Here is a 20,388-nt window from a genome sequence, read left to right on the forward strand (position 1 = left end):
ACACTTTTTTGTTAAGTATATAATTCCACATGTGTTAATTCATAGTTTTGATGCCTTCAGTGTGAATGTACAATTTTCATAGTCATGAAAATACAGAAAAATCTTTAAATGAGAAGGTGTGTTCAAACTTTTGGTCTGTACTGTATATATATTTGGTCTCGCTGCATTTAGAAATGTCCGATCAAAATATTAAAACAGTTAATCGATAGGTAAATGGTATAATGAGAAAAAAAATCAAAACAGCAGAATAATGTTTTTTTGGTCGCCCCAACATTGCAATATAATGCAATAAGAGGTAATCAAATCATCATATCTACCCCAAAATTGTATCAATAAAAATGTCAGCTCTAGTCGAAAAAATAATCCCTCACCAAGTCCCAGATCTTAAAAGATGAAAATGCTACGAGGTTTGGAAAACGACGACATAAGCAAAATTCTTTTTTGTACAAATTTCAGATTGTTTTTCACCCCTTAGATAAAAGAAACCTGTACATGTTTGGTATCTGCATACTCATTCTGACCTGGTGAATCATATTCCCTGGTTAGTTTTACCAAATAGTGAACATGGTAAATAAAAATAAAAAAAAATTGTGGAATTGCACTTTTTTTTGCAATTTCACCACACTTTGAATTGCTTTTCATTTTCCAGTACACTATATGGTAAAATCAATGGTGTCATTCGAAAGTACAACTCGTCCCGCAATAAAAAAAAAGGCCTCAAACGACTATATTGAAGGAATTATGTCTCTTGGAAGAAGGGGGCGAAAAAAAGAGATAACAAAAACGGAAAATTGCAAGGGCATGAAGGGGTTAAAATGGTTTAAAAGAAATTTGATGCATTTTTGGCTTTCCTACCTCTGACAATTGAAATCTACACCTACTAGACAAATATCCATGGTGTGAAATGTTCTAATAGTTAATAGAATTACAATAGATTCTAATTTCAATACTGAGCAATCATGAATTGGTAGGTTGTGAGTGGTTGTCTCATCAGTATTTTGCACCTGTGTTGCCTCCATCTTTATTAAGGGGGATTACTGCATCCTCTTAGTGCATTAATTTCTGTGAACTGGTTTTGGGAAATAGTGTTGCCCTTTTTTTGCTATGTTAATTCTCGATTTTTGGGGAGAATTTCAATTTCTTTTTCCGCAACTTTGCTTTTAACTTTAGTGTAGGAACTCACAAGACAATGAGGACCTTTGACGTGGGTTGTGAGTTTGGATATTTTGGCCACAATATTGACCAATACCTTATATATATTATTTTTTTTGCATATTATATTTTTATGCAGGGTGTAGCCAAGCCTATTAATGTTGGCCTTGTAAACTAGGGTGTCTGACCTGGTGTGGTGCACTTATAAAGTTCTGGGCAGCCCGCCTAATCTAATAGTATGGGCGTCACTAATAGGCTGTAAGCTAGACACTTTAATAACCAATATCTAAAGCAGCAGTGGCTCAACCTGTTTAGACAAAAGATTCCAGCTAGATAATAAAGATATACATTTTATTAAATGCAAATACAAAAACAGAGATCAATAAAAAGACAGGGCAGCAAACCTCCAAAAAGGGAGGTTATCCACTTAATATAGTATAGGAGATGGTATATACGTAGGCATGTAATCTTACTATGTCACCAACAATGTAGTATACAAAATGCAATGTTAATATTGAATAGAAAAAATGCATATATGTAGCCTCTCCCTAGATAATGTTGGGTCGCATCTACATTACAAATAAACCAAATCAGTAGGTGATAAATAATATATATATTGTATCAAAAATACCCGAGGGGTATGCAAGCTGCCAAAATCTCACCCTCAAAAAATATCAAAGTGCCAAGTGCAATATAAGTAGAGATGAGCGTTGTTCTACTCGAACTGTTCGCCAATCTCAAATTCGAGCTGTTTTGGGCGGTGTTCGAGCCGTTCGGCGAACACGAACAATTTGAGAAAAATTCGGCTGTTCGAGGTTATGTTCGATAACTGTTTGTGCACCAAAATCATAACTGGATTTTTTCTCAGTAATGATTAAAATTAATGTTAATACGCAGTTTGAGTGTACAGCGGGGTGGGGGGAGGGGCAGGGGATGGATCTCTGCAGGAACAATGAAGATGTCCATTTTTTTTTCTCTTTCCCGCATTTGCAGTGGGGAGGTGCAATCTGTCAGCCTATCAGCAGCGCACACACGGAGCGAAGTGCTTTTTTTCACACAAGCAAGGGCATGTGTCATTGGCAGTGTATGTCACATGTCCTTGCCCTATAAGACCAAGCCATTTTTCCCGTCGCCACCATTTTCTCACTGCTGCAGCTGCGTGTTAGACGGCACCGCTGTTGCTGTGTGCGCTATACCTTGTTAATTCCAAGCCAATTTTCGCACAAATATACAGATAGCTTGGGAGTAGGGAATAGTTGTGATTGCAGTCCTTTTAAGGACTAGGTTACAGCATTTCCTACGACTTTTATCAGGGAGGTCTGTGCTCTTAAATTGATAGGTTGTGGGAGTAAAGACTAATTGTAATTGGAGTCCTTTTCAGGACTAGGTTACATCAGTTCCTATCAGTTTTTGCCAGGCAGGTCTGTGCCAGTGCTGTGCAAGTTTTTTTCACAGCATTTGGCTGAATCTAGCAAAGCTAATCCTTTTTGGCCTATTGCAGAGTGTGTTAGTCAGTGGAGTAGCCTATCTGTGTTGCAAGATATACCACCTGTGTATAGAATACCAATTTTTTTACTGCACCTAGTGAAGTAAAATCTTTTGGGCATAGCATCATTCTATTAGTCCATCTATACTGACCTCCATCAGGTTGCAAATTAAAAATAATTTTTATCTGCATCTACAGTACCTCTGAAAAAATATTTGGGCTTCTAGCTGTGTGTGGGACTTGTTGTATTAGTCCATCTATACTGACCTCCATCAGGTTGCAAACTGAATATATTTTTTTCTGCATCTACCTCTGAAAAAATATTTGGGCTTCTAGCTGTGTGTGGGACTTGTTGTATTAGTCCATCTATACTGACCTCCATCAGGTTGCAAACTGAATATATTTTTTTCTGCATCTACCTCTGAAAAAATATTGGGCTTCTAGCTGTGTGTGGGACTTGTTGTATTAGTCCATCTATACTGACCTCCATCAGGTTGCAAACTGAATATATTTTTTTCTGCATCTACCTCTGAAAAAATATTGGGCTTCTAGCTGTGTGTGGGTCTTGTTCTATTAATCCATCTATACTGACCTCCATCAGGTTGCAAACTGAATATAATTTTTTTCTGCATCTAGCTCTGAAAAAATATTTGGCCTTCTAGCAGTGTGTCGGACTTTCTCTATTAGTCCATCTATACTTACCTCCATCAGGTTGCAAATTAAAACTAATTTTTATCTGCATCTACAGTACCTCTGAAAAAATATTTGGGCTTCTAGCTGTGTGTGGGACTTGTTGTATTAGTCCATCTATACTGACCTCCATCAGGTTGCAAATTAAAAATAATTTTTATCTGCATCTACAGTACCTCTGAAAAAATATTTGGGCTTCTAGCTGTGTGTGGTACTTGTTGTATTAGTCCATCTATACTGACCTCCATCAGGTTGCAAACTGAATATATTTTTTTCTGCATCTACCTCTGAAAAAATATTTGGGCTTCTAGCTGTGTGTGGGACTTGTTGTATTAGTCCATCTATACTGACCTCCATCAGGTTGCAAACTGAATATATTTTTTTCTGCATCTACCTATGAAAAAATATTGGGCTTCTAGCTGTGTGTGTGACTTGTTGTATTAGTCCATCTATACTGACCTCCATCAGGTTGCAAACTGAATATATTTTTTTCTGCATCTACCTCTGAAAAAATATTGGGCTTCTAGCTGTGTGTGGGTCTTGTTCTATTAATCCATCTATACTGACCTCCATCAGGTTGCAAACTGAATATAATTTTTTTCTGCATCTAGCTCTGAAAAAATATTTGGCCTTCTAGCAGGGTGTCGGACTTTCTCTATTAGTCCATCAATACTGACCTCCATCAGGTTGCAAATTAAAACTAATTTTTATCTGCATCTACAGTACCTCTGAAAAAATATTTGGGCTTCTAGCTGTGTGTGGGACTTGTTGTATTAGTCCATCTATACTGACCTCCATCAGGTTGCAAATTAAAAATAATTTTTATCTGCATCTACAGTACCTCTGAAAAAATATTTGGGCTTCTAGCTGTGTGTGGGACTTGTTGTATTAGTCCATCTATACTGACCTCCATCAGGTTGCAAATTAAAAATAATTTTTATCTGCATCTACAGTACCTCTGAAAAAATATTTGGGCTTCTAGCTGTGTGTGGTACTTGTTGTATTAGTCCATCTATACTGACCTCCATCAGGTTGCAAACTGAATATATTTTTTTCTGCATCTACCTCTGAAAAAATATTTGGGCTTCTAGCTGTGTGTGGGACTTGTTGTATTAGTCCATCTATACTGACCTCCATCAGGTTGCAAACTGAATATATTTTTTTCTGCATTTACCTATGAAAAAATATTGGGCTTCTAGCTGTGTGTGGGACTTGTTGTATTAGTCCATCTATACTGACCTCCATCAGGTTGCAAACTGAATATATTTTTTTCTGCATCTACCTCTGAAAAAATATTGGGCTTCCAGCTGTGTATGGGTCTTGTTCTATTAATCCATCTATACTGACCTCCATCAGGTTGCAAACTGAATATAATTTTTCTTCTGCATCTAGCTCTGAAAAAATATTTGGCCTTCTAGCAGGGTGTCGGACTTTCTCTATTAGTCCATCAATACTGACCTCCATCAGGTTGCAAATTAAAACTAATTTTTATCTGCATCTACAGTACCTCTGAAAAAATATTTGGGCTTCTAGCTGTGTGTGGGACTTGTTGTATTAGTCCATCTATACTGACCTCCATCAGGTTGCAAATTAAAAATAATTTTTATCTGCATCTACAGTACCTCTGAAAAAATATTTGGGCTTCTAGCTGTGTGTGGGACTTGTTGTATTAGTCCATCTATACTGACCTCCATCAGGTTGCAAACTGAATATATTTTTTTCTGCATCTACCTCTGAAAAAATATTTGGGCTTCTAGCTGTGTGTGGGACTTGTTGTATTAGTCCATCTATACTGACCTCCATCAGGTTGCAAACTGAATATATTTTTTTCTGCATCTACCTCTGAAAAAATATTGGGCTTCTAGCTGTGTGTGGGACTTGTTGTATTAGTCCATCTATACTGACCTCCATCAGGTTGCAAACTGAATATATTTTTTTCTGCATCTACCTCTGAAAAAATATTGGGCTTCTAGCTGTGTGTGGGTCTTGTTCTATTAATCCATCTATACTGACCTCCATCAGGTTGCAAACTGAATATAATTTTTTTCTGCATCTAGCTCTGAAAAAATATTTGGCTTTCTAGCAGTGTGTCGGACTTTCTCTATTAGTCCATCTATACTGACCTCCATCAGGTTGCAAATTAAAACTAATTTTTATCTGCATCTACAGTACCTCTGAAAAAATATTTGGGCTTCTAGCTGTGTGTGGGACTTGTTGTATTAGTCCATCTATACTGACCTCCATCAGGTTGCAAACTGAATATATTTTTTTCTGCATCTACCTCTGAAAAAATATTGGGCTTCTAGCTGTGTGTGGGACTTGTTGTATTAGTCCATCTATACTGACCTCCATCAGGTTGCAAACTGAATATATTTTTTTCTGCATCTACCTCTGAAAAAATATTGGGCTTCTAGCTGTGTGTGGGACTTGTTGTATTAGTCCATCTATACTGACCTCCATCAGGTTGCAAACTGAATATATTTTTTTCTGCATCTACCTCTGAAAAAATATTGGGCTTCTAGCTGTGTGTGGGACTTGTTGTATTAGTCCATTTATACTGACCTCCATCAGGTTGCAAACTGAATATATTTTTTTCTGCATCTACCTCTGAAAAAATATTGGGCTTCTAGCTGTGTGTGGGTCTTGTTCTATTAATCCATCTATACTGACCTCCATCAGGTTGCAAACTGAATATAATTTTTTTCTGCATCTAGCTCTGAAAAAATATTTGGCCTTCTAGCAGTCTGTCGGACTTTCTCTATTAGTCCATCTATACTGACCTCCATCAGGTTGCAAATTAAAACTAATTTTTATCTGCATCTACAGTACCTCTGAAAAAATATTTGGGCTTCTAGCTGTGTGTGGGACTTGTTGTATTAGTCCATCTATACTGACCTCCATCAGGTTGCAAACTGAATATATTTTTTTCTGCATCTACCTCTGAAAAAATATTGGGCTTCTAGCTGTGTGTGGGACTTGTTGTATTAGTCCATCTATACTGACCTCCATCAGGTTGCAAACTGAATATATTTTTTTCTGCATCTACCTCTGAAAAAATATTGGGCTTCTAGCTGTGTGTGGGACTTGTTGTATTAGTCCATCTATACTGACCTCCATCAGGTTGCAAACTGAATATATTTTTTTCTGCATCTAACCCAGCCAATAGTTTTGGCCTAATACCACAGTTTGGCCACTCAGCTCTGCTCGGTTACCATCCATTGTTTTTTTGTGCAAACAACTCCAGAGTTGTGAATTAGTTAACCACCAAAATGAGTGGAAAAAGGCCTGCTGCTGGTGGAAAGGGGAATAGGCGTGTTGGGAAGGGGAAAAAAGGTTGTGTCCGTGGGGTAGGTGTTAAAGCAACAGTAACATCTGCAGAAGAAAGACCATCTTCCAGCCAAACTAAAATGTCTACTTCTTTTAGCGGACAATGTGATAAGATCCCTTTCTTACGGCCACGCCAATCGCTACAAATTCCAGATGAGGCACAAAAACAGCAGGTGCTTCAACGGATATCAAGTGCTCCTTTAAGTGGGCTCTCCTCCACATCAACTTCAACATCACAAATACTCCAGTCCTCAAAGGTGTCACCCAAATCGCACTTGCTTCCTCACAGCTCCCAAATCTCCAGCTGCCCGTCTGAGTATGAGGTAGAACAGATGGTTGAGTCTGCAGAGCTGTTTACTCATACTATAGCCTGGGAATCAGAGGTCGACTCCAGCGCTTCTGTGAATCCAGACGAGGAAATGATCTGCACTGATGCCCAGAATCTTTATGAGTCGGATCCAGGACCAGATGCAGAAGGTTCTGACCATAATGTAGACCCTCATTCCCAAACTGTAACTCCTGTTGGTGGAGACAATGAGGAAGACGATGATAAGACTCAAATACCTGATTGGAGCGACAACTTTAGTTTTTTGTCAGGGCAGGAACAGGTTGGCTCTGAGGACGACGGGTGTGATAACACACAGGGTGATGATGATGAGGTTGGAGATCCCACTTACTGTCAACCCACAGTCAGCCAAGAGATGAGGTCAGCAGAGGAGGTGGAGGAAGATGCTAGTGACGACGAGGTCAGGTTGCGCCTTCCTGGACAGAGACGTAGTACTGGAAGCACGTCAACAACTGCATCCTCAAACACAACTCTGCCTCTCACCACAAGTCGTGGTGGCTCTTCAGGTCGCATGGGTGCTAAGCCTTGCATAGCCTGGGCATTTTTTCAGATCGATAAAGATGACCCAACTCGTGTTATCTGTAACATTTGTCAGCAAAAGCTAAGTAGAGGCCAAAAAATACATAGTTTGAGTACTTCATGCATGAACCGGCACATGGACATGAAGCATAAGTTGCAGTGGGAAGCTCAGTGTGCTACAATGCGGCCTAGCCGGCCGGGCCAACCACCGTCTGCCATATCTTGTGCATCCGCGGCCTCTTCATCCTCTGTGACTGGGGGGACAGCAGTCACACCTGTTTTGGGGCGCAGACCTGCCACCTCTTTACCCGCAACAGCCAGCGTGATTGGCAGGTCATCATTTTCTTTGGAGGTGGTAACAGCAGCTGGTGTTGAGCGCTGTCCGACATCGATAGCACCACCTTTGGATCAAGGCAACCTAACATGTCCGCCTGCATCTTCCTCACAGACCGGCAGTTTGCCGGGGACACCCTTATCAACCCCGTCTAAGCACAATAGCCAGCCCTCGGTCCCTCAGATGTGGACAAGTAAAAGACCATTTCCTCCTAGCCATGAGAAAGCTAAGAGGTTGAATTTCACCATCTGCAAGCTCTTGGCTACAGAAATGCTGCCTTTCCACCTGGTGGACACAGAGGATTTTCGAGACCTTATGTCCGTTGCAGTGCCCCAGTACCAGATGCCCAGTCGGCACTACTTCTCAAAGAAAGGTGTGCCTGCGCTCCACCAGCATGTCGCACACAACATCACCGCTTCTTTGAGAAACTCTGTGTGTGACAGGGTGCATTTCACCACAGACACTTGGACGAGTAGGCATGGACAGGGGCGTTACATGTCGCTGACTGGGCACTGGGTAACTATGGTGACAGCAGGACAAGGGGCTGCTGTCCAAGTCTTGCCGTCCCCACGAGTTGTGCGTCAATCCTCTTTATGTCAAAGTTCCTCCACTGCTTCTGCCTCCTCAACCTCCTCTCAGTCTTCCACCTGCACCCAAAGCCTGTCTGGTCATGCCACAAGCTTTCTAACTGCGCAGAAGGGATCCTGCACACCTCCTTACTATGCTGGCAGTAGGGCTCAACGTCATCAGGCGGTTTTTACATTGAAATGTCTGGGAAATGTGAGTCACACAGCTGAGGAGTTGTGGTCAGCTCTGGAGAACCAATTTCATGAATGGTTGTCTCCACTGGACCTGAAACCAGGGAAGGCCGTGTGCGACAATGCTGCAAACCTGGGTGCGGCCCTTCGCCGGGGCAATGTCACACACGTGCCTTGTATGGCTCACGTGTTGAACCTGGTTGTCCAGCAATTTTTAGCCCACTATCCCAGACTAGATGGCCTTCTGCAGAGGGCACGGTCGCTGTGTGCTCACTTCCGCCGTTCGCATCCCGCAGCTCAGCGACTTACATCTCTACAGAAGTCGTTGGGCCTGCCACTTCACCGGCTAAAATGCGAAGTGCCTACCCGGTGGAATTCAACTCTGCACATGTTGCAGCGACTGTGGCAGCACCGACAAGCCCTGGTGCAATACGTTCTGACGTATAGCCTGGGCCAACGAGATTCAGAGGTGGGGCAAATCACGCTGGAGGAGTGGTCTCAGATCAGGGACCTATGCACCCTTCTGCACAGTTTTGAAATGTCGACGAAGATGTTTAGTGCTGACGATGCCATTATCAGCATGACTATTCCGGTGATTTACATGCTGGAGCACATGTTAAACAGAATTCGGAGTCAGGTGGTGGCACAAGAGGAGGTGGAGGAAGTAGAGGAGGAGGAGTTGTATGCGGAAGGGCTAACATCTGCAAGGTCCAGACGGTCGGCAGCACCAAGGCGGCAGGCATGTGAGGGTGGGGGAGATGGTTTTACCAGGGCGCATGGTAGCAGCCAAACTAGTGAGGAAGGTGCAGGAGCCCAGAAAGAAGTGGAGGACGAACTGATGGAAGACTCATCAGATGAGGGAGACCTTGATCACATTTCTGTTGTGCGAGGTTGGGGGGAGAGGACAGAGGAAGGAAGCATGATTGTTACCTCGCCACCCACACAACAGGGACTTGGTGCTCCTGGATGCGCAACACACATGAGTGCCTTCTTGCTGCACTACCTGCAACATGACCCTCGAATTGTGAGAATTAGAAATAATCCTGACTACTGGGTTGCCACACTGTTAGATCCCCGGTACAAAAGTAAATTTGCAGAAATTATTCCTGCCATAGAAAGGGATGCACGCATGCAGGAGTATCAGCAGAGAATGTTGCAGAATCTTACATGTGCTTTTCCACAAAATACCAGTGGTGCACGTAGTGAATCTCACAGTTCCAACTTGCCAACCGTGGGACCGTCAAGTGTTCAGCACTCAAACCGTAACAGAACCACAGTATCTGGTGGTAACATCAATTTTGCGGAATCATTTCACCACTTTTTTAGCCCATCCTTTGCAAGGCCACAGGAGACAAGAAGTCTGACACATAGTCAACGCCTAGAGACGATGGTACAGGAGTATCTCCAAGTAAACATTGAAGCCACGACTGTGTCACTGGACCCTTGCTCTTTTTGGGCTTCCAATCTGGATAAATGGCCGGAGCTAGCCACTTATGCCTTGGAGATCTTGTCATGCCCCGCAGCCAGCGTTCTGTCTGAACGTGTGTTCAGCGCTGCTGGTGGTGTGCTGACAGATAAGCGCACGCGGCTCTCCACTGATAATGTAGACAGACTCACGTTCATAAAGATGAACAAATCATGGATCCGAAACGACTTTTCTACCCCTGTGTCATCCTGGGGAGAGTAAAAGCTTGATGATTGTTTAAAATCACCCTACCAACCGTTTTAAGCTTTCAAATTACTAATCATGTTTATCTGTATCTTGACTGGAAAATAATTTGGGCTTTGTAGCAGTGTGCAGCACTGATCCTATTAGGCCATCTATAATAAGCTCCACCAGATTTAAAATTAAAAATAATTTTTAGCTGCATCTAGCCCGGAAAATAATTTTGGGGCTCCGAGATGCGCAAGACACATAAGTGCCTTCTTGCTGCACTACCTGCAGCATGACCCTCATATTGTCAGAATTCGAAGTAATCATGACTACTGGGTTGCCACACTCTTAGATCCCCCAAACTTTTCGATCAACCTTTTCATTTTAATAAAGACCAAAAAAATGGTCATTTTTGAAATTATAAGCATTAGCAGGTTGTTAGAAACTGAAATTAAACAGTTTTCAACTCAAAACTTTATTCTAGGTGATGTTACATTTTCACATAGGACCCCTTGTTCGAAAGGAGCTTCTGAACTCTCTCGTCCATTGAATTTGTCAGGTTTTGGATGGTTTCTGCTTCAATTGTTTTGCATGAGGACAGAATACCCTCCCAGAGCTGTTGCTTAGATGTGAACTGCCTCCCGCCATCATAGACACTCCTTTTAATGATGCTCTAAAGGTTCTGAATGGGGTAGAGGTCAGGGGAGCATGGGGGTCACACCATAAGTTTGTCCCCTTTTATGCCCATATCAGCCAGAGATGCAGATGTTTTATGTGCAGCATGAGATGGTGCATTATCATGCAGAAAAATGATCTTGCTGTGAAATACACGGTTCTTCTTCTTGAACCATGGCAGGAAATGCTGTTTGAGAAAATCCACATACATTATGGAGTTCATCTTTAGCGCCTTCAGGGATCCTAAAGGGGCCGACAATCTCTCTCCCCATGATTCCAGCCCAAAACATTACTCCACCTCCTCCTTGTTGGCGCTGTAGCCGTGTTTGCGTGGGGTGTCCATCAACCAGCCATCCTCCACTCCATCCATCTGGACCATCGAGCGCTGCACGGCACTCATCCGTGAACAAAACAGTTTTGAAATCAGTCTTCATGTAATGTTTGGCCCACTGGAGCCGTTTCTGCTTGTGTGCAGTGGATAGAGGAGGTCGACAGGATGGCGTATGCACAGCTGCAAACCTCTGAAGGACCCTGCATCTTGTTGTTCGGGGGACGTTGGAGGCACCAGCAGCTTCAAAAACTTGTCTGCTGCTATGACAAGGCTTTTTTGCCGCTGCTCTTTCAACCTGACGTAATTGCCTGTAGGAAAGAGTCCTCAATTTGCCCTTATCAGCACGCACACGTGTGTACTGTGAATCAGCTACATACTTCGTGATTGCCAAGACACTTCATCCTGATCATCGCACAATGTTGATTGTAGTCATGCCTTGACCTAAACACTCCACAACTTGTTGCTTCTCAGCAGCCGACACATCCTTTTTCTTTCCCATTTTGGCAGAAAATGTAGGCTGCTGAATAATGTGAGAGAGCCTACTTAAGTAGTCTTGCCTTTCATTGGACACACCTGCCAAACTAATTAGCACTGGTGTCTGCAATTGCTTACAGTGATATAAAGAGCCCTGACACACATCACCATCAATGAGTTTAACTGACAAACAAACAAATTCTTCCCTTATCACTCCTAAACACTTTTTGCATAATAATTTGGAACACAGTGTACATGTGCTTTTCCACAAAACACCAGTGGTTCACGTAGTGAATCTTACAGTTTTAACTTGCCAACCGTGGTCTGTATGGAGTTGTTCAATAAAGGGCCCAAAATTTAGATAACATAGATGGGAGAGGTCTCTATGAATAGGAATTCCTAAGTATTTGATACCCTGTGAGGGCCAGGCAAAGGGAAAGTTGGACTGGATGGAATCCTATATGGATTTGGGGAGGGAGACATCGAGGGCCTCAGACTTCGCTGCATTGATTTTAAAATTTGACCATGTAACAAAGTGATCTATTTCAGCCATAACAGCATGGATGGATATATGTGATTGAGTGATATATACTAGGACATCATCAGCAAATAGAGAGCACTTGTACTCGGTGCCTCCCACCTCAATCCACCTAATATTGGGGTTATGGCGAATTGATGAGAGCAGGTGCTCCGTCACTAGGATGTATAAGAGAGGGGACAGAGAACATCCCTGCCTTGTCCCATTGGTGATTGTGAAAGGTGATGAAAATGTTCTGACGCGCCCCCTGGGCCTTGGGACACCCGTAGCCGGACCCTTTTTGGTGGATGCTGGTGGTTGTAGACTCCGTGGCGGCAACCCGGTTCCGTGGCTCAGGGCGGTCAAACCAGTGGCGGAACTATTTATGTGGTTTTGATGTTTAAATGTCCGACTACGCCACCCGTGGATTGCGGTCAGAGTGAACCGCCGCTCCAGGGCAGACCGCTGAGGCTGGTGTTGTGGGTGCAGCAGAGCGTAGCATAACTCTCAACGGGAGGAGTATAGCCTCAGGGCAGTGTATGCGGAGGATGGGGGTGATGGTGCAGGGCAGCAGCAGTAATGACACGGAGTCAGTGATGCAGTCCAGGGCCTTTACTCACAGTTCTTATTATCCAGACGACGTCTGCAGGTAACGGCTGCCCACGTCGTACTGTGCTCACCAGGTGAGGGGCTCAGACAACTCCCAGATAACTTTGGAGTGCTTCACAGGACCCCCTTTGTGTGTCTTTTGTCTGGCCTTTCTTACCAACCCTTCTGTCCGGCTGCCTCGGGCCTCCTCTTGATAAACTTGGCGCCAGTTTCCCTGACCCTATGTGGTGCCTTCCTAGCGGGTGTAGCAAGGGGCTGCGCCACATAAAATGTCACAGCCTCCTGTTTCTAGCTGAGGGTCGTTTCCTGCCTCCACTAGTTTCGGGGACCGGTCTCCCCCTTTGGCCTGACCCCTCCACGCAGGTGGATTCTGGCGTGCGGTGGCGACTCGCCCGTCCGCACCCCTGAGATCCCTTCGTTCCTCGTTCCTGGAGCCTTCTCCGCTCCTCTTCCTTCCTTCTCCCTCTTCCAGGCCTGGGCCTCTGTTACTAGGCCCGCCTCCGGAGCAGAGCTCATGCAGAGCCCCTGCTCCCTGCCACTTCTGCTCAGACTTCTCTGCACTGAACTAAGATGGTGCCCACCTTTTATACTCCCTTCTCAATGCACCCAGGAACTGCTTCCTCCCTGCTCCTGCACTACAGGGTTCCCCTTCCTCAGTGTTCCCTCCCCCCACTCCAGCCAGGGACAGGGACTGTCGTGCCCATCTCAGGGGCATATTGGTCGCCCTGCCCCACGGCAATGTGGTGTAATGCATGCAGGTGTCGAGTCCTGATCCACACTACATCCTTACCTGAGAGTGAGATATCACACCTCTGGGTGAGGTGCAATACCTCTGTAGCAACCGAGCCCTCAGGGTGCTACAGTTCCATTTATCTTCAGCCTAGGTGACGTATTGCGATACAGGGCCGTGATTTTGGCTATAAAAGGGTCCCCTAGACCCCTACCCCAAGCTTTTTAAGAGAATCATATATGGCGTGCCAGGAGACTCTATGGAATGCTTTCTCAGCATCCAACGAGAGTATCTAATTACAAATTTTTAACTGCATCTAGCCCAGGAAATACTTTGTGCCTAGTAGCAGGGTCTGCTAGTCAGCGGATTATCCCGGCTGTTAAGCAAGCTACACCACCTGTAGTTTGGACACTTCATTTTTTCAAAGGAAATGCTTCGGGACCACGGGATACTCAGTGAAGAGCATCAGGAGGCACCCCAAGGCATAGGGGCTGGGACTGGCAGTAGGATGCCTTGCGGTGGACAGCCGAGCTCGATCCTTATAAAAGCTTTTTAACTGCAGCAGCTTTAGTGGACGCTACTGGAGCTGGAATTACGCGGCTGCTGGCATGAGACTTGCCCTCCAATAGATCCTTGTAAATGGATTTAAAGTGTATTCATTCAAATTAGAGAGATAATTTAAATTAAAAAGCTTAGAGCTGCCTCCACCACAGGGGGGCTCGCTCGACCCACCAGCGGACAGGCACCAGTATTGGGAGAGGGGGGCTGGCCATCAGGGTTCACCGCGGCTCTGGCACAAACCCGGCGACACGGAGGTGGCACGGGCAGGAGCGAACTGGCCGTGTCGGCTTCTCACCTTTTGGATTTTAGAAGGGCATGATATGCCTATATCTGTGTCTCCCCCTCCTTTTACTCCTCCACCTCTTTTATTTTCGCATGACTATATGTACTTGTCACTTTTCCATGTGTTAGTTATGTCTTCTGAGCAGTTTGTCAGCTTTTGGACACCTTTGAAGGTGTTTTCTATGTGTTTCTATGTGTTTTTGTTTGCCTGCCATTGGTTTTAACGGTGTTCGAAGGTGTTCGATGAACAGTTCGACGAACAGTTCGGCAAACACACGGGTGTTCGACGAACCGAACCGAACTCGAACACTACGGGGGTGGCTCAACACTAAATATAAGTTATAAACATTAAGACATGCTAGTCCATGTATACTGGATGTCTGGATAGCATAAAGAGACGCCCCCAGAAGAAGCGAAGGCGAAACGGCGTTGGGTGTGGGAAGGACATAGCTCTATTTATTTTTCTTCTATGTGGCTGGTGTACCATGTAATATACCCTTTTTATAGAGATCCCTGGCTATTTAGGATCTGATGCTATCCAGACATCCAGTATACATGTACTAGCATGTCTTGATGTTTATAACTTATATTACAATTGGCACTTTGATATTTTTTGTGGGTGAGATTTTGGCAGTTTGGATACCCCCAACCTACTGTCTCCTTCTCTACTATCCGGTAGAATGTAAGCCCACAAGGGAAGGGGCCTCTTCCCTCTGTACCAGTCTATCATTGTTTATTTATTTGTTGCTGTAAGTGATATCTGCATTTTGCATGTAACCCCTTCTTATGTACAGCACCATGGAATCAATGGTGGTATATAAATAAATAATAATAATAGGGGATCTTTGAAGGAATATATATAGTATTTATCACTTACTGATTTGGTTTATTTTCAATCTAGAAACGACCCAACATTATCCAGCTATAGGCTATATACAGTATATGCATTTTTTCTATCCAATATTAAAATTGCATTTTGCATACTACATTAATAGTGTCATAGTTAGATTACATGCCTATATACCCTCTCCTATACTATATCTTAATGGCTTCTCTTGACATGATCATCCCTTTTTGGATTTATATGTTGTGGATATCTTTTTGGCTTTTTGTATTTCAACTTATTTCATATTGCTTGTGTTCCTCCCTTTTTTGGAGGTTTGCTACCCTGTTTTTTTTATTGCTCTCTGTTTTTATATTTGCATTTAATAAAATTTATATTTTTATTATCTAGCTGGACTCTCTTTGGTCTAAACAGCTTGAGTCACTGCTGCTTTAGATATTGGTTGCTAAATTGATCGTAAAGTGTCTAGCATTAATTGATTTAGGACATATACACACGTGGTCAAAATTGTTGGTACCCCTATTTAATGAAAGAAAAACCCACAATGGTCACAGAAATAACTTGAATCTGACAAAAGTAATAATAAATAAAGAATATATGAAAATTAACAAATGAAAGTCAGACATTGCTTTTCAACCCTGCTTCCACAGAATTTTTAAAATAATTTAATTCATGAAATAGGCCTGGACAGAAATGATGGTAACCCTGAAAATAATGTGACAAAAGGGACATGTTAAATCAAGTTGTGTCCACTAATTAGCAACACAGGTGTCTACAATCTTGTAATCAGTCAGTGGGCCCGTATATAGGGGTATATAGGGCTACAGATACTCACTGTGCTGTTTAGTGACATAGTGAGTACCATACTCAACATGGACCAGAGGAAACAAAGGAAAGAGTTGTCTCAGGAGATTAGAAAGAAAATTATAGACAAGCATGTTAAAGGTAAAGGTTATAAGACCATCTCCAAGCATCTTGATGTTCCTGTGACTACAGTTGCACATATTATTCTGAAATTTAAGATCCATGGGACTGTAGCCAACCTCCCTGGACATGGCCGCAGGAGGAAAATTGATGACAAATCAAAGAGACGGATAATACAAATGGTAACAAAAGAGCCCAGGATAACTTCTAAAGAGATTAAAGGTGAACTTCAAGCTCAAGGAACATCAGTGTCAGATCGCACATCCGTCGTTGTTTGATCCAAAGTGGACTTCATGGGAGACCACCAAGGAGAATACCATTGTTGAAAAGAAATCATAAAAAAGTCAGACTGGAATTTGCCAAACTACATGTTGACAAGCCACAAAGCTTCTGGGAGAATGTCCTATGGGACAGATGAGACAAAAATGAAAGTTTTTGGCAAGGCACATCAGCTCTATGTTCACAGACGGAAAAATGAAGAATATCAATAAAAGAACACTGTCCCTACTGTGAAACATGGAGGAGGCTCTGTTATGTTCTGGGGCTGCTTTGCTGCATCTGGCACAGGGTGTCTTGAATATGTGCAGGGTACAATTAAATCTCAAGACTATCCAGGGATTCTAGAGAGAAATGTGCTGCCCAGTGTCAGAAAGCTTGGTCTCAGTCATAGGTCATGGGTCTTGCAACAGGATAATGACCCAAAACACACAGCTAAAAACACCCAAGAATGGCGAAGAGGAAAACATTGGACTATTCTGAAGTGGCCTTCTATGAGCCCTGACCTAAATCCTATTGAGCATCTTTGGAAAGAGCTTAAACATGCCGTCTGGAAAAGGCAACCTTCAAACATGAGACAACTGGAGCAGTTTGCTCATGAGGAGTGGGCCGAAATACCTGTCGAGAGGTGCACAAGTCTCATTGACAGTTACAGGAATCGCTTGATTGAAGTGATTGCCTCAAAAGGTTGTTCAACAAAATATTAAGTTAAGAGTACCATAATTTCTGTCCAGGCCTATTTCATGAGTTTAATTTTTTAAAAAATTCTGTGGAAGCAGGGTTGAAAAGCAATGACTGACTTTCATTTGTTCATTTTCATAGATTTTTAATTTATTATTGCTTTTGTCAGATTCAAGTTATTTCTGTGAGGGTACCAGCAATTTTGACCACGTGTGTATGATTAATTGTAAGCCGGACACTGTACACTACATGTGTGTGGCCAACGCCCTATACAAGTCTTTTTTGTGTGCAATTTTAATACTAAGCAATCACCCCCTCCATGAATTGTTAGGTTGAGAGTGATTGTCTCATCAGTATTTTGCACCTGTGCTGTCGCCATCTTTATTAAGAAGGTTTGCTGCATCTTGTTGGGGGATGTTGAGACAATGCCAAAGAGAGGTTGTAATTTAACTTCTTGGCCACCCCAAAGCCATATCACCAGGATAAAAGAAAGATCCTGGAAAGAAGTGACTGTCCCCATTGCTTTGATGGCATTGGCGCAACTTGTGCCTAGTGACTAGGATTTAAGGAATTAGGACAATGGCGAAGAAAGGCTGTAATCTTTTTTATTTGTCATCATGGAGTCGTGGAATAGAAAGATCCTAAATAGAGAGTAATACAGCCATTGCTTTTAGAACAATACTGCAGTGTGTAGACTGTGAGCCCTGACCACTTCCAGGACTGGTTTCCAGCTGCTGGAGTTTCTCTTGAACTCTGACAACCAGTCTGGAAAGGGATTGCTCTGAGATTTAAGCGGTGGGGAACTGTAAGAGGGTAAAAAATAGTTTTGTCACCCTTTAATACAAATTATTATGTAAGGAGTGGTTAATTTATGCATTTATTTTGTCTAATCTGAGTTCAATTTTTAATATGTATATCATGTTCTGCGTGCACATTATAATAGCATAACATAACCCTACTGAATATAAATGCAAGTGTAATGCAGCCATGAATAAAGCTGCTCCTTAAGATCCTCAGGAAAATAAAAAAAAATACCACTTAAAGTAATTAATTATACAGCAAACTCAGAAGGAGCAATTCATTCAAGAGAGCTGAGGATGTGTTAAAACCAATTCTTAACTCTTCTTCACCCTCTTCATTAGAAATAATGATATAAAACGGATCTATATCAAAGCTAGTATTAAACATTGATATTTCTAAACATGCATTTTAATATGTTTAGTGATGAGCTTAATTAGAGTTTGAAGGATTTTGCATCTTCTTTATATTTTTGAGAGGTATTTATAAGGGTTGTGACAGTGTCACTGGTTTTATATGTGAGGGGAGGTATGTGTCACTCAGGATGCTCTCCTGTGTGAACTAAGACCTATTTTATTTTTCTGCCAGCATGTTATATGCTGGTAGATTTACTCTGTTAAAGGGTGTGCGGTTTTATGGGAATGGCAAAGAGGGCGGGATGCCATTCCCCCTACCTCCCCTCAGGGTGTGGCTGAGCAATGTGTAAAAGCTCAGTCCTGTTTTTTCTCCAGTGGAGTGTGGTCTGGAGAGGGAAGTCTCCAGACAGTATTGTGGAAGCTGCAGAGCTTTTCACAAGGACTTTAGCAGTGCAGTTTATGCTACCGAGAGCGGGCGAAACCCGCTCATCTATGGACTGAGTTATACTTTGTTTTTGTTTTTTTTTTCGTTTAACCCAGGGGGGTCATGTTTGTTTTTCCTGTATAACCTGCATGAGTTTATGGCTGATAATAAACCAGCAGAAAGGAAACCTGGGAACGTGTGTACTGAGTCTGCCTCCTGGAGAGCCGAGCGAGTCGTCTTGCCACAGTTGGTGTAAGAGTGCGTGCAGGATTCCAGGAACACGTGTACCTGCCACAAAGACCGGTGGATGTCCTGGGTGAAGGCTGCCAGCCAGCCAGAGAAGTCCAGCAGCATGCAAGAGCTCGTTAAGCACCTGGTCCAGGCCCAGCAGAGCATGCAGCAGCAACACCTACAGGCCCAGCAGAGTATGCAGCAGGCCCAGCAGAGCATGCAGCAGCAGCACAAGGAGATGACCAAACTGTTGCTTCAGCAAATTCAGTTGCAGCAAAAGTCGCAGCAGCAGCACCAACAGGAGGGGCAACAGCAGATACAGCTTTTGGCGGACGCCATCCAGAGCAGGGCGGCCGCCCCACCCTCAGGGACGACTGATGACTCTCACGTCAGGAAGGCAGTAAGGCGGGCCATGCAGAAGATGACCCCTGGGGATGATGTAGAAGCATTTCTGACTGTTTTTGAGAGGGTGGCTGATCGGGAGAGACTTCCACCAGCACAGTGGGCAGAGGTTCTGGCGCCATATTTATCGGGTGAACCCCAGAAGGCGTATTTTGACTTGGTGCTGCAAGATGCTATGGAGTATCCCAAACTAAAGACAGAGATCTTAGCACGTCTGGGAGTAAATATGGCGGTGAGAGCCCAACGAGTTCATCACTGGGCGTATGTTAGCGACAAACCCCCTTGCTCGCAGATGTTTGACCACCTGCATCTTGTTCAGAAGTGGCTACAACCTGAGTCCTCCACTCCGGCCCAGATGGTTGAGCGGGTGGTGATTGACAGATTCATGCATTCCCTTCCCAAGCCAGTACAGACCTGGGTTGCCCAGGGTGATCCCCAGAACACAGATGACTTCATCGGCCTGGTAGAGAGGTACCAGGTAGTCGAGAGATCTCTTGGGAAACCGGATGCAGTCACTTCTCCCTACTGGGATACCCAAAAGGGGGCGGGTTCACCAAGGAAGGGGTCTAGAGCCACCACTGGGGGACGTCCCACTCCCACTGAAGGTGCCGTTAGAACGGTTGGTAAAGATATAGTTTGTTGGCGGTGTCACAACCCTGGACATGTAGCCGTCAGGTGTCAAATATCCCCTGAGCCCATGGACTGCAGCCTAGGCAGACCGGTCTCCTATTATGCCTATCCAGCCTGTAGCGTGGACTGTCGACCCGGTGAGGGGCCGCAGGCGTGTGCAGTGTCTATTAATGGAGTAAAAGTGCTTGGGCTGTTGAACTCCGGGAGTCTGGTGACCTTGATCATAGCATCCCTTCCCCAGCAGTTGATCCCTTCCAAAACCCTGGGCGTTCGGTGCATCCATGGTGATGCCAAGGACTATCCCGTGGCCACAGTAACAGTGGGGACAGACTGTGGTGCCCAGTCCCATGAAGTCGGGGTAGTAAAGGACCTGATAC

Source organism: Phyllobates terribilis, unplaced genomic scaffold (assembly GCF_046119375.1).
Source record: "Phyllobates terribilis strain yellow unplaced genomic scaffold, ASM4611937v1 Scaffold_2__4_contigs__length_985480577, whole genome shotgun sequence".
Taxonomy (NCBI): Eukaryota; Metazoa; Chordata; class Amphibia; order Anura; family Dendrobatidae; genus Phyllobates; species Phyllobates terribilis.